The sequence below is a fragment of the Scyliorhinus torazame genome, chromosome 22 (genome assembly GCF_047496885.1).
Source record: "Scyliorhinus torazame isolate Kashiwa2021f chromosome 22, sScyTor2.1, whole genome shotgun sequence".
Taxonomy (NCBI): domain Eukaryota; kingdom Metazoa; phylum Chordata; class Chondrichthyes; order Carcharhiniformes; family Scyliorhinidae; genus Scyliorhinus; species Scyliorhinus torazame.
The window spans coordinates 40,127,408-40,143,366 of NC_092728.1; positions in this window are offsets into that span (position 1 = coordinate 40,127,408).

Here is a 15,959-nt window from a genome sequence, read left to right on the forward strand (position 1 = left end):
TCTAATAGCTGGCAGGCTGATGGCAGGATTGGCGGAGGCACCAGTGTCTAGGCGGAATCGTATTTGAGACCGGTTGACCGTCAGGGTGGCACACCACTCACCGTCTGGATCGATACTGTATACCGATAGAGGCTGGATTCTTTGCTTTGGGGACACCCTGTTTTTTGTAACTATACCGACTCGAAAAGGCACCTTCGGGTCCTCGGTGTCAATATCGGGTAACAGGTCCGAATCGGACTCGGTGACCGTGGCTTGAATGGCCCGGACATTCCTGCGAGGCTGGCTGGAGCGACAAGAGTTGGCAGGCTGAGCTGATCTGCAGAAAGCAGCATAGTGCCAGGTTTGCCACATCTCAAGCCTCGTCGGGATTTGGCAGGGCATTGCCGCTTTAAGTGGGCGGAGCCACAGTTGCCGCATGTTGTAGCGTCATTATGTTCGCTGCGCCACCGTGCATGCGTGGTGCGGTCGTACATGGTACGCGCCTGCGCAGTACATTCGTCGACGTCGCTGTCCCCTCGTTCGGTGCGCACAAGCGCAGGAGTCCTCGAAAAGCACGCAAAATGGCCGCCCTCATCCAGGCTGAGGCCCTGGAGTTGCTCGATTGCTTGGACCCGTTCTGCCTCGTGGGGACCTTGCCACGCCGTTTCAGCCGCTTGGATGGAATACCGACTAGTGGCGTGTTCATGTAGCACGCAGGTCTCGATGGCAATCGCTAGGGTGAGCTGCTTTATCTTGAGGAGCTGCTGGCGTAGGGGGTCCGACTGAACACCGAAAACGATCTGGTCGCGTATCATGGAGTCGGAGGTGGGCCCGTAATTACAGGACTGCGCAAGGATGCGGAGGTGGGTGAGAAAGGACTGGAAAGGTTCATCCTTACCCTGCAAACGCTGTTGGAACACATAGCGCTCAAAACTTTCATTCACCTCTATATTGCAGTGAGTGTCAAACGTGAGCAGGACTGTCTTGAATTTTGATTTATCTTCATCATCAGCAAAGGTGGGAGAATTGAAAACGTGGGTGGCATGTTCCTCGGCCATGGATAGGAAGAGAGCGATCTTCCTGGTGTCTGAGGCAGCTTCCCGATCTGTGGCTTCAAGGTAGAGCTGGAAGCGTTGTTTGAATATCTTCCAGTTGGCCCCTAGGTTACCGGTGATGCGGAGCGGCGGTGGTGGGCGGACGCTGTCCATTTTGCAGGATGACTGTGTGCTGGCGGAAGGCAGATCACTTGCAGGTAGGTCTAAGAGGTTCTAACATCCCTCACTCCTGGTAGCATGTTGTGTTGGGTGCTCTGGATCCGTGGAACACATACAGGCCACCAACACATAAAATAGTACAAGACTATTTTATTAAGTTAGAAACTGTTGAACATACTTTCACTGTGGGTTAACACGATGTTAGATTAAACTAAAGACCTATGCCTGTCCTAACCAGTCTATGCACTCAGCACATGGTGAAGATCTGTGCTGTAAGCTGTAAGCTCTGTCCTTCTGAGAGGCTGCATCCCGAATGAGTGGGAACTCTGATGCCCTCTGTCTATATAGTGAGTTTGCTCTGACTGGTGATTGGCTGTGGTGTTGTGTGTGTTGATTGGTCTTGCTGTGTGTCCATCAGTGTGTGTGTCTGCACCATTATATACTGGTGTATATTATGACACAGAGGAAACCCCAAAGACCTACCAGGGGTAAACGGGAGAACGCCGTTACCAGCGTCCGCAACCCCGATCCCCTACAAAAACATGCCTCCTTCCTCACCCACAAAGCCTCCATCTCCCTATTTCATCCCCGCACCTCAGCGTTCACCGCCCAGTAATAGTGCGACAAGTTCGAAAGACCCCACCACTCCACCCGCCCCCCCCCCCCCCCCCCCCCCCCCGCGACTGTCGCCTTCTCTGAAGTGTGTCTTCCTAATCCTAGCCCTCTTACCTGCCCAGACAAACTACAAGGCCAACCCATCCACCCCCTTAAAGAAAGGCTTTGGCAGCCACTCAAATATAAATAAAAATCTGGGCAAAATATTCATCTTCACCGCCTGCACCTGACCTGCCAATGACAGGGGACGAGTAGGCCACCTCAGTAGATTTGCCTTAACTTGTCAATCGCCACCTATTGCTGGCCCTCTATCCAGCTCCAAGCACACCTCCCACAACAGTGAAATCAGACCCCAAATCCAGTTCTCTCCAGCTTTGACAAAGAGTCATCCAGACTATGAATTGGATCTTGTTAAGGTGGATTTTAGCTGATTTCTGGATTCTTTTTATAAAACCCCATCTCAGCTTCCTCTGGAGGTCCCCAGCATCACAGATGTCAGTCTTCAGCCAATAAGATTCACTCCACGTGATATCAAGAAACGCTGAAGACACTGGATACTGTGAAAGCTATGGGACCTGATAATATTCCGGCAATAGTACTGAAGACCTGTGTCCAGAACTTGCCACACCCTGGCCAAGCTGTACTAGTACAGCTACAACACTGGCATCTACCCTGGAATGTGGAAAATTGCCTCGGTGTGGCCTGTACACAAGAAACAGGACAAATGCAACCCAGCCAATTATCGCCCCATCTGTCGACTCGATCATCGATAAAGTGAAGTCGTTGGCAGTGTAATCAAGCGACACTTGCTTAGCGATACCTTGCTCACTGACGCTCAGTTTGGGCTCTGCTATGGCCACTCAATATGGCTGACCAGGAAGCCTTCCAACTCTTTACCCCCTCTCATCTGGCATATTGGAATGATTGACATGCTGATAATCAAACTGTTTGTCTGTGTTATGAACACACCTACGGCCATCAAGTCCTGGAGTGGGCCTTGTTTCTGGCCCAAATGGAGGGATGCTACCCATTGCACTGTAAGAGATCCCTATTCTAGATCTACCCAATCAGTTTTGTGTAAGCTTCCAAATGTGGAAAGAATGATAATTGGCAGTGTGATTCAGCACACACATTCAAGGGTACAGCAGAGCAAAGGAAAGACACAGAGGAAACCAGAGTTTGATCAAAGCAGCCTCTACACAGTGCATTGGGTTTGAAGCAGTTAGGTGACTATGGGGACCATCAAGGGCACACGGAACAGCTCGAGATGTTGGTGGGAAATTCTACGTGGATGGTGGGTTTTTGCATGAGATGCAATTGACAAAGATTCTATTTTGATATAAAACTTGATATTTTTCCCAAAAGAAAAATCTAAATGTTTATTGCAGTTTCAGGATGTGATGTGTGCTAGAAATTGTATTCCTTCCGCTGTCACGATTTCAATTAGTGCAATCATCCAATCATACTTGTCCTTTTGGATCTAACTCCCGGTCATTGAAAACCAGCCTTGGAATAAGGAAATCAAAGGAGAATGCTGACCCTTTCATATGTGCAAGTGAATTCTCACTGTCCATCGAGGCAATAGTCAGGGGCCAGTTAGCTCAGTTGGCTGGATAGTTGGTTTGTGATACGGAGGAAGGTTGTAGCCACCTAAAATGGCTGATTCCCGATTAATTTGGCCAAAACCCGATGTAAACCCGAAAAGGCTGATGGGAAAAACAGCCAACAGGACACAAACGGACAGCTGCAGACAGAACAGCGTATTCGGCTCTGGGGAGGTCGGCCCAGATCGATACCTGCAACCATTAGCAGCACATCAACACAGACATCTGCAGTTTAATCGGCTATCCCCGGGAACAATTGCAACAAATTAGCAATTGAAAGCCGATCCGGACCTCTCGGCGCCAGCAGTGGCCGAGACAAAGAAAGGTGAACGACCACCCCCCGATCAAGGGATCGCCCCATTATTGGAGCATATCGAACCCAGTGTTTCGACCAAGTCCAATCACTTGGGACCAGGGTCAAGGTCCCCCCCAAGAGGCGGGAAGTTCAGATCGACCCCTCTCGCCCTTCTTCTCCTGCTCGCAACCTTCGCAAGAACCATCGACCAGAAACCATAAGTTTGACTCCAGCGATCGCTACCTGATAGAGACTCCTAGCCATCGACCTGTATCTGCCTTTGAATCCCGCAGGCCAGACCCAATTCGATAAGCCATTTGTTTCCCTGACCTGGTGGGCCATTCCCAAACGTTAAGTATTGGCCAATAGTGGTAGGTAGTAGTCTAGAAAGTAGGATTATTGTATAAGTATTTATTGCTGTATGTAATAAATGACCGTTGATTTTACTCTTACTAAGCGGTGTGCTGTCTTATTAATCATAACTAGAGCTTGAACCACGTGGCGGTATCAGAAAGATATCTGGCGACACGTGAGCAAAGGTGACAGAATTAGAGCTAATAAAACTAAGGCTTATAAGAGCAACAAGGTCAACAGCGTTGGTTCAATTCCTGTACTGGCTGCGGTTATTCATAAAGGCCCCACCTTCTCAACCTTGCCCCTCGCCTGAGGTATGGTGATCCTCAGATTAAATCACCATCAGTCAGCTCTCTCTCTCAAAGGAGAAAACAGCCTATGGTCATCTGAGACTATGGCAACTTTACCTTTAATAATAATAATCACTTATTGTCACAAGTAGGCTTCAATGAATTTACTGTAAAAAGCCCCTTGTCGCCACATTACAGCGCCTGTTTGGGGAGGCTGGAACAGGAATTGAACCCGCGCTGCTGGTCTTGTTTTGCATTACAAGCCAGCTGTCTTAGCCCAGTGTGCTAAACCAGCCTTACATTTACATGCCTTGATGTAATTATAAGTGCTACACAAACTCTTAAAAGAGATAGCTGGTTTGTTAGCTGCATGTAAGAATGACCTAAGAATTTCATTCTTTGTACTGTGCATCTTTTGTTGCTTAATTGTGGAATCATTCAGACACAGTGAGTACTGACGGCACAGAAGACATTGTTCCAGAAGGTAGTTGGCTGTAGACGAGAAGTGATCTTGGCTTAGAAGATCAAGATATAGAATCAATTTTGGTGGAGACAAGAAATAGCAAGGGAAATAAGTCACTAATGGGCATAGTTTATACTATTGGCTATTCCTTACTAGCAAGGATTATTACAAAGAACAAAGAAGAACAAAGAGAATTACAGCACAGGAACAGGCCCTTCGGCCCTCCCAGCCTGCGCCGATCCAGATCCTTTATCTAAACCTGTCGCCTATTTTCCAAGGATCTACTTCCCTCTGTTCCCCACCCGTTAATATATCTGTCTAGATGCATCTTAAATGATGCTATCGTGCCCGCCTCTACCACTTCCGCTGGCAAAGCGTTCCAGGCACCCACCACCCTCTGAGTAAAAAGCTTTCCACGCACATCATCTCCCTTAAACTTTCCCCCTCTCACCTTGAAATCGTGACCCCTTGTAATTTACACCCCCACTCTTGGAAAAAGCTTGTTGCTATCCGCCCTCTCCATACCTCTCATAATTTTGTAGACCTCAATCAGGTCCCCCCTCAACCTCCGTCTTTCCAACGAAAACAATCCTAATCTACTTAACCTTACTTCATAGCTAGCACCCTCCATACCAGGCAACATCCTGGTGAACCTCCTCTGCACCCTCTCTAAAGCATCCACATCCTTCTGGTAATGTGGCGACCAGAACTGCACACTGTGTTCCAAATGTGGCCTAACCAAAGTCCTATACAACTGTAACATGACCTGCTGACTCTTGTACTCAATACCCCGTCCGATGAAGGCAAGCGTGCTGTATGCCTTCTTGACCACTGTATCGACCTGCGTTGCCACCTTCAGGGTACAATGGACCTGAACTCCCAGATCTCTCTGTACATCAATTTTCCCCAGGACTCTTCCATTGACCGTATAGTCCACTCTTGAATTAGATCTTCCAAAATGCATCACCTCGCATTTGCCTGGATTGAACTCCATCTGCCATTTCTCTGCCCAACTCTCCAATCTATCTATATTTTGCTGTATTCTCTGACAGTCCTCCTCGCTATCTGCAACTCCACCAATCTTACTACCATCTGCAAACTTGCTAATCAGACCACTTATACCTTTGTCCAGATCATTTATGTATATCACAAACAACAGTGGTCCGAGCACAGATCCCTGTGGAACAACACGAGTCACCTTTCCCCATTTTGAGACACTCCCTTCCACCACTACTCTCTGTCTCCTGTTGCCCAGCCAGATCTTTATCCATCTAGCTAGTACACCCTGAACCCCATACGACTTCACTTTTTCCATCAACCTGCCAACAGTTTGCCTACGCAAGCTCACAGGTCTATAATTCCCTGCTATCCTTCTTAAACAAGGGGACAACATTAGCAATTCTCCAGTCCTCCGGGACCTCACCAGTGATCAAGGATGCTGCAAAGACATCTGTTAAGGCCCAGCTATTTCGTCCCTCGCTTCCCTCAGAAACCTGGGATAGATCCCATCCGGACCTGGGGACTTGTCCACCTTAATGCCTTTTAGAATACCCCAAACTTCCCCGTTCCTTATTCCGACTTGACCTAGAGTATTTAAACATCCATCCCTAGTCTCAACATCCGTCATGTCCCTCTCCTTGGTGAATACCGATGCAAAGTACTCATTATGAATCTCACCCATTTCCTCTGATTCCGCGCATAAATTCCCTCTTTTGTCTTTAAAAAAAAAATATATTTATTAAAAATTTTTGACAACACAATTTTTTTCCCCTTACAAACAATAACCCCCCCCCATAACAAAATAACCCAAAATCGCACCGAGCCAGATATATACATGGCAAAATGGTATATTTACATAGCTTTATACACTGGCTCTCACACGCACGTGCCAGTTTCCCCCACCCTCCATGTTATCTCCCGCTCATCCATCCCCTCAAACAGTCTCTGGTTCCCCCCTCCCCCTCCCCCCCCCCCCCCCCCCCCCAGGGTTGCTGGTGCTGCTGACCGGCCTTCCTCTAACGCTCCGCGAGGTAGTCTAGGAACGGTTGCCACCGCCTGTAGAACCCCTGCGCAGACCCTCTCAAGGCAAACTTAATCCTTTCCAACTTAACGAACCCGGCCATGTCGTTTATCCAGGCCTCCAGGCTAGGGGGCTTCGCCTCCTTCCACAATAACAAGATCCTTCGCCGGGCTACTAGGGACGCAAAGGCCAGAATTCCGGCCTCTTTCGCCTCCTGCACTCCCGGCTCATCCACTACTCCGAATATTGCTAGCCCCCAGCTTGGCTTGACCCGGACTTTCACCACCTGAGATATTGCTCCCGCCACTCCTCTCCAGAACCCCTCCAGTGCCGGGCATGACCAAAACATGTGGACATGGTTCGCCGGGCTCCCTGAACACCTTCCACACCTGTCCTCTACCCCAAAGAACCTACTCAACCTCGCCCCCGTCAAGTGCGCCCTGTGAACCACCTTAAATTGTATCAGGCTGAGCCTGGCACACGAGGAGGAGGAATTAACCCTACCTAGGGCATCAGCCCACAAACCTTCTTCGATCTCCTCCCCCAGTTCCTCCTCCCATTTACCCTTCAACTCTTCTGCTCGGGCTTCCCCCTCTTCTTTCATCTCTTGATGTATTGCCGAAACGTTGCCCTCCCCGACTCATACACCCGAGATCACCCTGTCTTAAATTTCTTGTGCCGGGAGCAACGGGAATTCCCTGACCTGTCGCCTCACAAAAGCCCTCACCTGCATATATCTAAATGCATTTCCCGGGGGTAACTCAAACTTCTCCTCCAGTGCCCCTAGGCTCGCAAATGTCCCGTCAACAGGTCCCCCATTCTTCTAATCCCCGCCCGATGCCAGCCCTGGAACCCCCCGTCCATCTTCCCAGGGACAAACCGGTGGTTTCCCCTGATCGGGGACCACACCGAGGCTCCCACTGCACCCCTGTGCCGTCTCCATTGGCCCCAGATCCTTAACGTTGCCGCCACCACTGGGCTCGTGGTATACTTTGATGGTGTGAACGACAGCGGTGCCGTCACCAACGCCCCCAAGCTCGTTCCTTTACAGGACACCATCTCCATCCTCTTCCATGCCTCCCCCTCTCCCTCCATAACCCACTTGCGGATCATCGCCACATTTGCTGCCCAGTAGTAGCTCCATAGGTTTGGCAGCGCCAACCCTCCTCGGTCCCTACTGCGTTCCAGGAACCCTCTCCTTACCCTCAGGGTCTTATTCGCCCACACAAACCCCATAATACTCCTACCTACTCTCTTGAAAAAGCCTTTGGTGATCACGATGGGAAGGCACTGAAACACAAACAAAAACCTCGGAAGGACCACCATTTTGACCGACTGCACTCTACCCGCCAACGAAAGCGGCAACATGTCCCATCTTTTGAAGTCCGCCTCCATTTGGTCTACCAACCTCGTCAGATTCAATTTGTGTAGGGCCCCCCAACTCCTAGCTATCTGGATCCCCAGATACCGAAAACTCCCCGTCGCCCTCCTCAGCGGTAGGTCACCTATCCCTCTTTCTTGGTCCCCTGCCTGTAATACCAAAAGCTCACTCTTCCCTACATTGAGCTTATAGCCCGAGAACTCCCCAAACTCCCTCAGAGTCTGCATGACCTCCACCATCTCCTCCATTGGGTCCGCCACGTACACCAGCAGATCATCCGCATATAGCGACACCCGATGCTCTTCTCCCCCGCGGACCACCCCCCTCCATTTATTAGAAGAAGCGATCCCCTCTTTTGTCTTTGAGTGGGCCAATCCTTTCTCTAGTTACCCTCTTGCTCCTTATATCTCCCTCTCTATCCCTCCTGAAGCATCTATACCCTGGGATATTTAGTTGCCAGTCTTGCCCTTCCCTCAACCAAGTCTCAGTAATACCAATAACATCATATTCCCAGGTACTAATCCAAGCCCTAGGTTCATCTGCCTTACTTGCTACGCTTCTCGCATTGAAACAAATGCACCTCAGACCACCTGTCCCTTTGCGTTCATCATTTCTTCCCTGTCTACTCTTCCCCTTAGTCACATTGAGTTTATTATCTAGTACCTTACTGGCTTTAGTTGCTGCCTCTTTACTGACCTCTAACTTCCTAATCTGGTTCCCATCACCCTGCCACATTAGTTTAAAACCTCCCCAACAGTGTTAGCAAAAGCACCCCCTAGGACATTGGTTCCAGTCCTGCCCAGGTGTAGACCATCCAATTTGTAATGGTCCCACCGCCCACATAACCGGTTCCAATGTCCCAAAAATCTGAACCCCTCCCTCCTGCACCATCTCCCAAGCCACATATTCTTTCTGACTATTCTTGAATTTCTACTCTGACTGTCTCGTGGCACTGGTAGCAATCCTGAGATTACTACCTTTGAGGTCCTACTTTTTAACTTATCTCCTAACTCTTTAAAGTCTGATTGTAGGACCTCATCCCGTTTTTTTACCTATATCATTGGTACCTATATGCACCACGACAACTGGCTGTTCACCCTCCCCCTTCAATGTGTCCTGCAGCCGATCTGAGACATCCCTGACCCGTGCACCCGGGAGGCAACATACTATTCGGGAGTCTCGTTTCCGACCACAGAAACGCCTGTCTACTCCCCTTACGATTAAATCTCCTATGACTATAGCCCTGCCAGTCTTTTTCCCGCCCTTCTGTGCAGCAGAGCCAGCCACGGTGCCATGAGCCTGGCTATTACTGCCTTCCCTTGGTGAGTCATCTCCCCCAACAGTATCCAAAACGGTATACCTGTTTTGGAGGGAGATGACTGCAGGGGACACCCTTTTGGTCACCCATTCCCTGTCTCCCTCACTAATCCTAATCTGCAGTGTGACCAACTCACTGAACGTGCTATCCACGGCCTCCTCAGCATCGCGGATGTTCCAAAGTGAGTCCATCCGCAGCTCCAGAGCCGTCATGCGGTCTAACAGGAGCTGCAGCTGGACACACTTCCCGCACATGAAGGAGTCGGGCATCAGCCGCGTCCCTGAACTCCCACATTGAGCACGAGGAGCATAACACGGGTCTGGGATCTCCTGCCATTTTTACACTTTACCTTAACTGATTACAAATATAATATCAAATAATGAACAAGCGAAAAGAATAAAGATTTTACTTACCAATCACAATACTTACCAACACACGAAGAGTTAGATTTCTCACAGCTCCTGCTAATTGGAGCACTTTCCTTACCAGCCAATCAGGTCACTGCTTTGCTGTGATGTCACTCTTCAAGGTAAGTTTTTAAAGAGGAAAACCTACCTTCCCGACAGACCCCTGGCCATTGCTCCTGCCGAAAATCTGAAGGCCGCTTCTCCAGCAGCTGTGTCCCCGCCGCTCTCCTCGCGCTTTTTTATCCTGTGTCCCCGCCGCTCTCCTCGCGCTCTTTCATCCTGTGTCCCCGCCGCTCTCCTCGCGCTCTTTTATCCTGTGTCCCCGCCGCTCTCCTCGCGCTTTTTTATCCTGTGTCCCCGCCGCTCTCCTCACGCTCTTTCATCCTGTGTCCCCGCCGCTCTCCTCGCGCTCTTTCATCCTGTGTCCCCGCCGCTCTCCTCGCGCTCTTTTATCATGTGTCCCCATCGCTCTCCTCGCGCTCTTTTATCCTGTGTCCCCACCGCTCTCCTCGCGCTCTTTTATCCTGTGTCCCTGCCGCTCTCCTCGCGCTCTTTCATTGTCTGCAATGAGTCCGAGGAACAATGATGAGACAAAGTGATAAGGCAGACTTTATGGCACAGAGGATATACATCAAACACAACCAAAAACAAAAAGAGACCCCCAAAATCCCGCCCCCCTCCCCCTGCTGACTTAATCCTGGAAGAAGTCAATAAACGGTTTCCATCTCCGGACAAACCCCTCCACAGACTCTCAAGGCAAACTTGATTTTTTTTCCAGCCTAAGGAATTCCGTGAGGTCACTCCTCACTTCCCCGCTGTTACCAGACTCCTAAATGACCCTTTTATGGACTGACCTCATTAACGCTACACCTGTGGTGAACCACTATAATAGGAGATGTAAGGTAGGACCTGCACTACAGGTTCGCCGGTAGCTCCTGCCGGCTGGCTCCGCCCACGGAGAACTGTATAAATATGCATGACCTCCAGTGCCCTGCCATTTCGCCAGCTGCAGCAGGAGGCCACGCATCTGACTGTAATAAAGCCACAGTTGTACCCAACTTTAGTCTTTGTGCAATTGATCGTGCATCAATTTATTACAGTCAGATTTTCCACAGAATGGATATCAGAATTAAGCCCGATCGCCTGCAGCTGGATCCGCACTCGCTCAACGCCAGAAAAGACTTTACTCAGTGGCTAGCATGTTTTGAGGCCTACATCAAGGCTGCGGACCCCGAGCCAATGGAGGCTCAGAAAATAAACCTCCTGTACTCCAGACTGAGCTCCAGCGTGTTCCTGTTGATCCAAGACGCCACAAATTACACAAAAGCAATGGAGCTCCTTAAGGAACACTACGCACAGAAGGCAAACATGCTCTTCGCCAGGCATGCACTAGCCACCCGCTCGCAACTACCTGGTGAGTCCATCAAAGACTTCTGGTGGGCCCTAATTCCACTCGTCCGGGACTGTGACTGTCAGGCCGTTGCGGCCGCCGAACACACGAATCTCCTCATGCGCGATGCCTTCGTGACTGGGATTGCGTTGGACCGCATTCAAGAAAGATTACTGGAAGGGGCCACGCTCAAACTGGCGGAGACGAAAACCTTGGCGCTCTCCATGACGACCGCATCCCGTAACGTACAATCGTACCCCTCCCGCCGCGTTGCCCACCCTTCTACTCCTTCCTACCTCTCCGGGACCCCGCTGACGACCTCCTCAGCCGGGGCCCTGCCTTTCCAATATGCCTGCACCGCACGCCGATCCGCGCACCCCGGGGGTCCCCGCTGCTACTTCTTTAGACACAACTTTAGTCTTTGTGCAATTGATCGTGCATCAACACCCTATATGCTTCATCCGATGCCGGTGTTATGTAGTTACATTGTATACCTTGTGTTGCCCTGTTATGTATTTTCTTTTATTCCCTTTTCTTTTCATGTATTTAATGATCTGTTGATCTTGGCCGAGCAGTTGTCATACCAAGCTGTAATGCAGCCAGATAGGATGCTTTCTATGGTGCATCTGTAAAAGTTGGTAAGAGTTAATGTGGACATGCCGAATTTCCTTAGTTTCCTGAGGAAGTATAGGCGCTGTTGTGCTTACTTGGTGCTAGTATCGGCATGGGTGGACCAGGACAGATTTTTAGAGATGTGTACCCCTAGGAATTTGAAACTGCTAACCACCTCCATCTCGGCCCCATTGATGTTGACAGGGGTGTGTACAGTACTTTGCTTTTTGAAGTCAATTAGTTTTGCTGGCATTGTTGCTGCACCACTCCACTAGGTTCTCAATCTCCCTCCTGTATTCTGACTCGTCATTCGAGATCCGGCCCAGATTTTGGAACCAAATTTTGCCACGCAGTTGTGTGTGTACAGGGAGTATTATAGGGGGCTAAGTATTGAGGGTATTGCGGGTCCTCAGTATTGAGGATTATTGTGGAGGAGGTGTTAGAACATAGAACATAGAACATAGAACAATACAGCGCAGTACAGGCCCTTCGGCCCACGATGTTGCACCGAAACAAAAGCCATCTAACCTACACTATGCCATTATCATCCATATGTTTATCCAATAAACTTTTAAATGCCCTCAATGTTGGCGAGTTCACTACTGTAGCAGGTAGGGCATTCCACGGCCTCACTACTCTTTGCGTAAAGAACCTACCTCTGACCTCTGTCCTATATCTATTACCCCTCAGTTTAAAGTTATGTCCCCTCGTGCCAGCCATATCCATCCGCGGGAGAAGGCTCTCACTGTCCACCCTATCCAACCCCCTGATCATTTTGTATGCCTCTATTAAGTCTCCTCTTAACCTTCTTCTCTCCAACGAAAACAACCTCAAGTCCGTCAGCCTTTCCTCATAAGATTTTCCCTCCATACCAGGCAACATCCTGGTAAATCTCCTCTGCACCCGCTCCAAAGCCTCCACGTCCTTCCTATAATGCGGTGACCAGAACTGTACGCAATACTCCAAATGCGGCCGGACCAGAGTTCTGTACAGCTGCAACATGACCTTCCGACTCCGGAACTCAATCCCTCTACCAATAAAGGCCAACACTCAATAGGCCTTCTTCACAACCCTATCAACCTGGGTGGCAACTTTCAGGGATCTATGTACATGGACACCTAGATCCCTCTGCTCATCCACACTTTCAAGAACTTTACCATTAGCCAAATATTCCGCATTCCTGTTATTCCTTCCAAAGTGAATCACCTCACACTTCTCTACATTAAACTCCATTTGCCACCTCTCAGCCCAGCTCTGCAGCTTATCTATATCCCTCTGTAACCTGCTACATCCTTCCACACTATCGACAACACCACCGACTTTAGTATCGTCTGCAAATTTACTCACCCACCCTTCTGCGCCTTCCTCTAGGTCATTGATAAAAATGACAAACAGCAACGGCCCCAGAACAGATCCTTGTGGTACTCCACTTGTGACTGTACTCCATTCTGAACATTTCCCATCAACCACCACCCTCTGTCTTCTTTCAGCTAGCCAATTTCTGATCCACATCTCTAAATCACCCTCAATCCCCAGCCTCCGTATTTTTTGCAATAGCCTACCGTGGGGAACCTTATCAAACGCTTTGCTGAAATCCATATACACCACATCAACTGCTCTACCCTCGTCTACCTGTTCAGTCACCTTCTCAAAGAACTCAATAAGGTTTGTGAGGCATGACCTACCCTTCACAAAGCCATGCTGACTATCCCTGATCATATTATTCCTATCTAGATGATTATAAATCTTGTCCCTTATAATCCCCTCCAAGACTTTACCCACTACAGACGTGAGGCTCACCGGCCTATAGTTGCCGGGGTTGTCTCTGCTCCCCTTTTTGAACAAAGGGACCACATTTGCTGTCCTCCAGTCCTCTGGCACTATTCCTGTAGCCAATGATGACATAAAAATCAAAGCCAAAGGTCCAGCAATCTCTTCCCTGGCCTCCCATAGAATCCTAGGATAAATCCCATCAGGTCCCGGGGACTTATCTATTTTCAGCCTGTCCAGAATTGCCAACACCTCTTCCCTACGTACCTCAATGCCATCTATTCTATTAGCCTGGGGCTCAGCATTCTCCTCCACAACATTATCTTTTTCCTGAGTGAATACTGACGAAAAATATTCATTTAGTATCTCGCCTATCTCTTCAGACTCCACACACAATTTCCCATCCCTGTCCTTGACTGGTCCTACTCTTTCCCTAGTCATTCGCTTATTCCTGACATACCTATAGAAAGCTTTTGGGTTTTCCTTGATCCTTCCTGCCAAATACTTCTCATGTCCCCTCCTTGCTCGTCTTAGCTCTCTCTTTAGATCCTTCCTCGCTACCTTGTAACTATCCATCGCCCCAACCAAAACTTCACACTTCATCTTCACATAGGCCTTCTTCTTCCTCTTAACAAGAGATTCCACTTCCTTGGTAAACCACGGTTCCCTCGCTCGACGCCTTCCTCCCTGTCTGACCGGTACATACTTATCAAGAACACGCAGTAGCTGATCCTTGAACAAGCCCCACTTATCCAGTGTGCCCAACACTTGCAGCCTACTTCTCCACCTTATCCCCCCCAAGTCACGTCTAATGGCATCATAATTGCCCTTCCCCCAGCTATAACTCTTGCCCTGCGGTGTATACTTATCCCTTTCCATCATTAACGTAAACGTCACCGAATTGTGGTCACTGTCCCCAAAGTGCTCTCCTACCTCCAAATCCAACACCTGGCCTGGTTCATTACCCAAAACCAAATCCAACGTGGCCTCGCCTCTTGTTGGCCTGTCAACATATTGTTTCAGGAAACCCTCCTGCACACACTGTACAAAAAACGACCCATCTATTGTACTCGAACTATATATTTTCCAGTCAATATTTGGAAAGTTAAAGTCTCCCATAATAACTACCCTGTTACTTTCGCTCATATCCAGAATCATCTTCGCCATCCTTTCCTCTACATCCCTAGAACTATTAGGAGGCCTATAAAAAACTCCCAACAGGGTGACCTCTCCTTTCCTGTTTCTAACTTCAGCCAATACTACCTCGGAAGAAGAGTCCCCATCTAGCATCCTCTCCGCCACCGTAATACTGCTCTTGACTAGCAGCGCCACACCTCCCCCTCTTTTGCCTCCTTCTCTGAGCTTACTAAAACACCTAAACCCTGGAACCTGCAACATCCATTCCTGTCCCTGCTCTATCCATGTCTCCGAAATGGCCACAACATCGAAGTCCCAGGTACCAACCCACGCTGCCAGTTCCCCTACCTTGTTTCGTATACTCCTGGCATTGAAGTAGACACACTTCAAACCACCTACCTGAACGCTGGCCCCCTCCTGCGACGTCAAATCTGTGCTCCTGACCTCTATACTCTCATTCTCCCTTACCCTAAAACTACAATCCAGGTTCCCATGCCCCTGCTGCATTAGTTTAAACCCCCCCAAAGAGCACTAACAAATCTCCCCCCCAGGATATTTGTGCCCCTCAGGTTCAGATGTAGACCATCCTGTCTGTAGAGGTCCCACCTTCCCCAGAAAGAGCCCCAGTTATCCAAAAATCTGAAACCCTCCCGCCTGCACCATCCCTGTAGCCACGTGTTTAAATGCTCTCTCTCCCTATTCCTCATCTCACTATCACGTGGCACGGGCAACAACCCAGAGATAACAACTCTGTTTGTTCTAGTTCTGAGCTTCCATCCTAGCTCCCTGAAAGCCTGCCTGACATCCTTGTCCCCTTTCCTACCTATGTCGTTGGTGCCAATGTGGACCACGACTTGGGGCTGCTCCCCCTCCCCCCTAAGGACCCGGAAAACACGATCCGAGACATCACGTACCCTTGCACCTGGGAGGCAACATACCAAACGTGAGTCTCTCACGCTCCCACAAAATCTCCTATCTGTGCCCCTGACTATAGAGTCCCCAATTACTAATGCTCTGCTCCTCTCCCCCCTTCCCTTCTGAGCAACAGGGACAGACTCCGTGCCAGAGGCCCGTACCCCATGGCTTACCCCTGGTAAGTCGTCCCCCCCA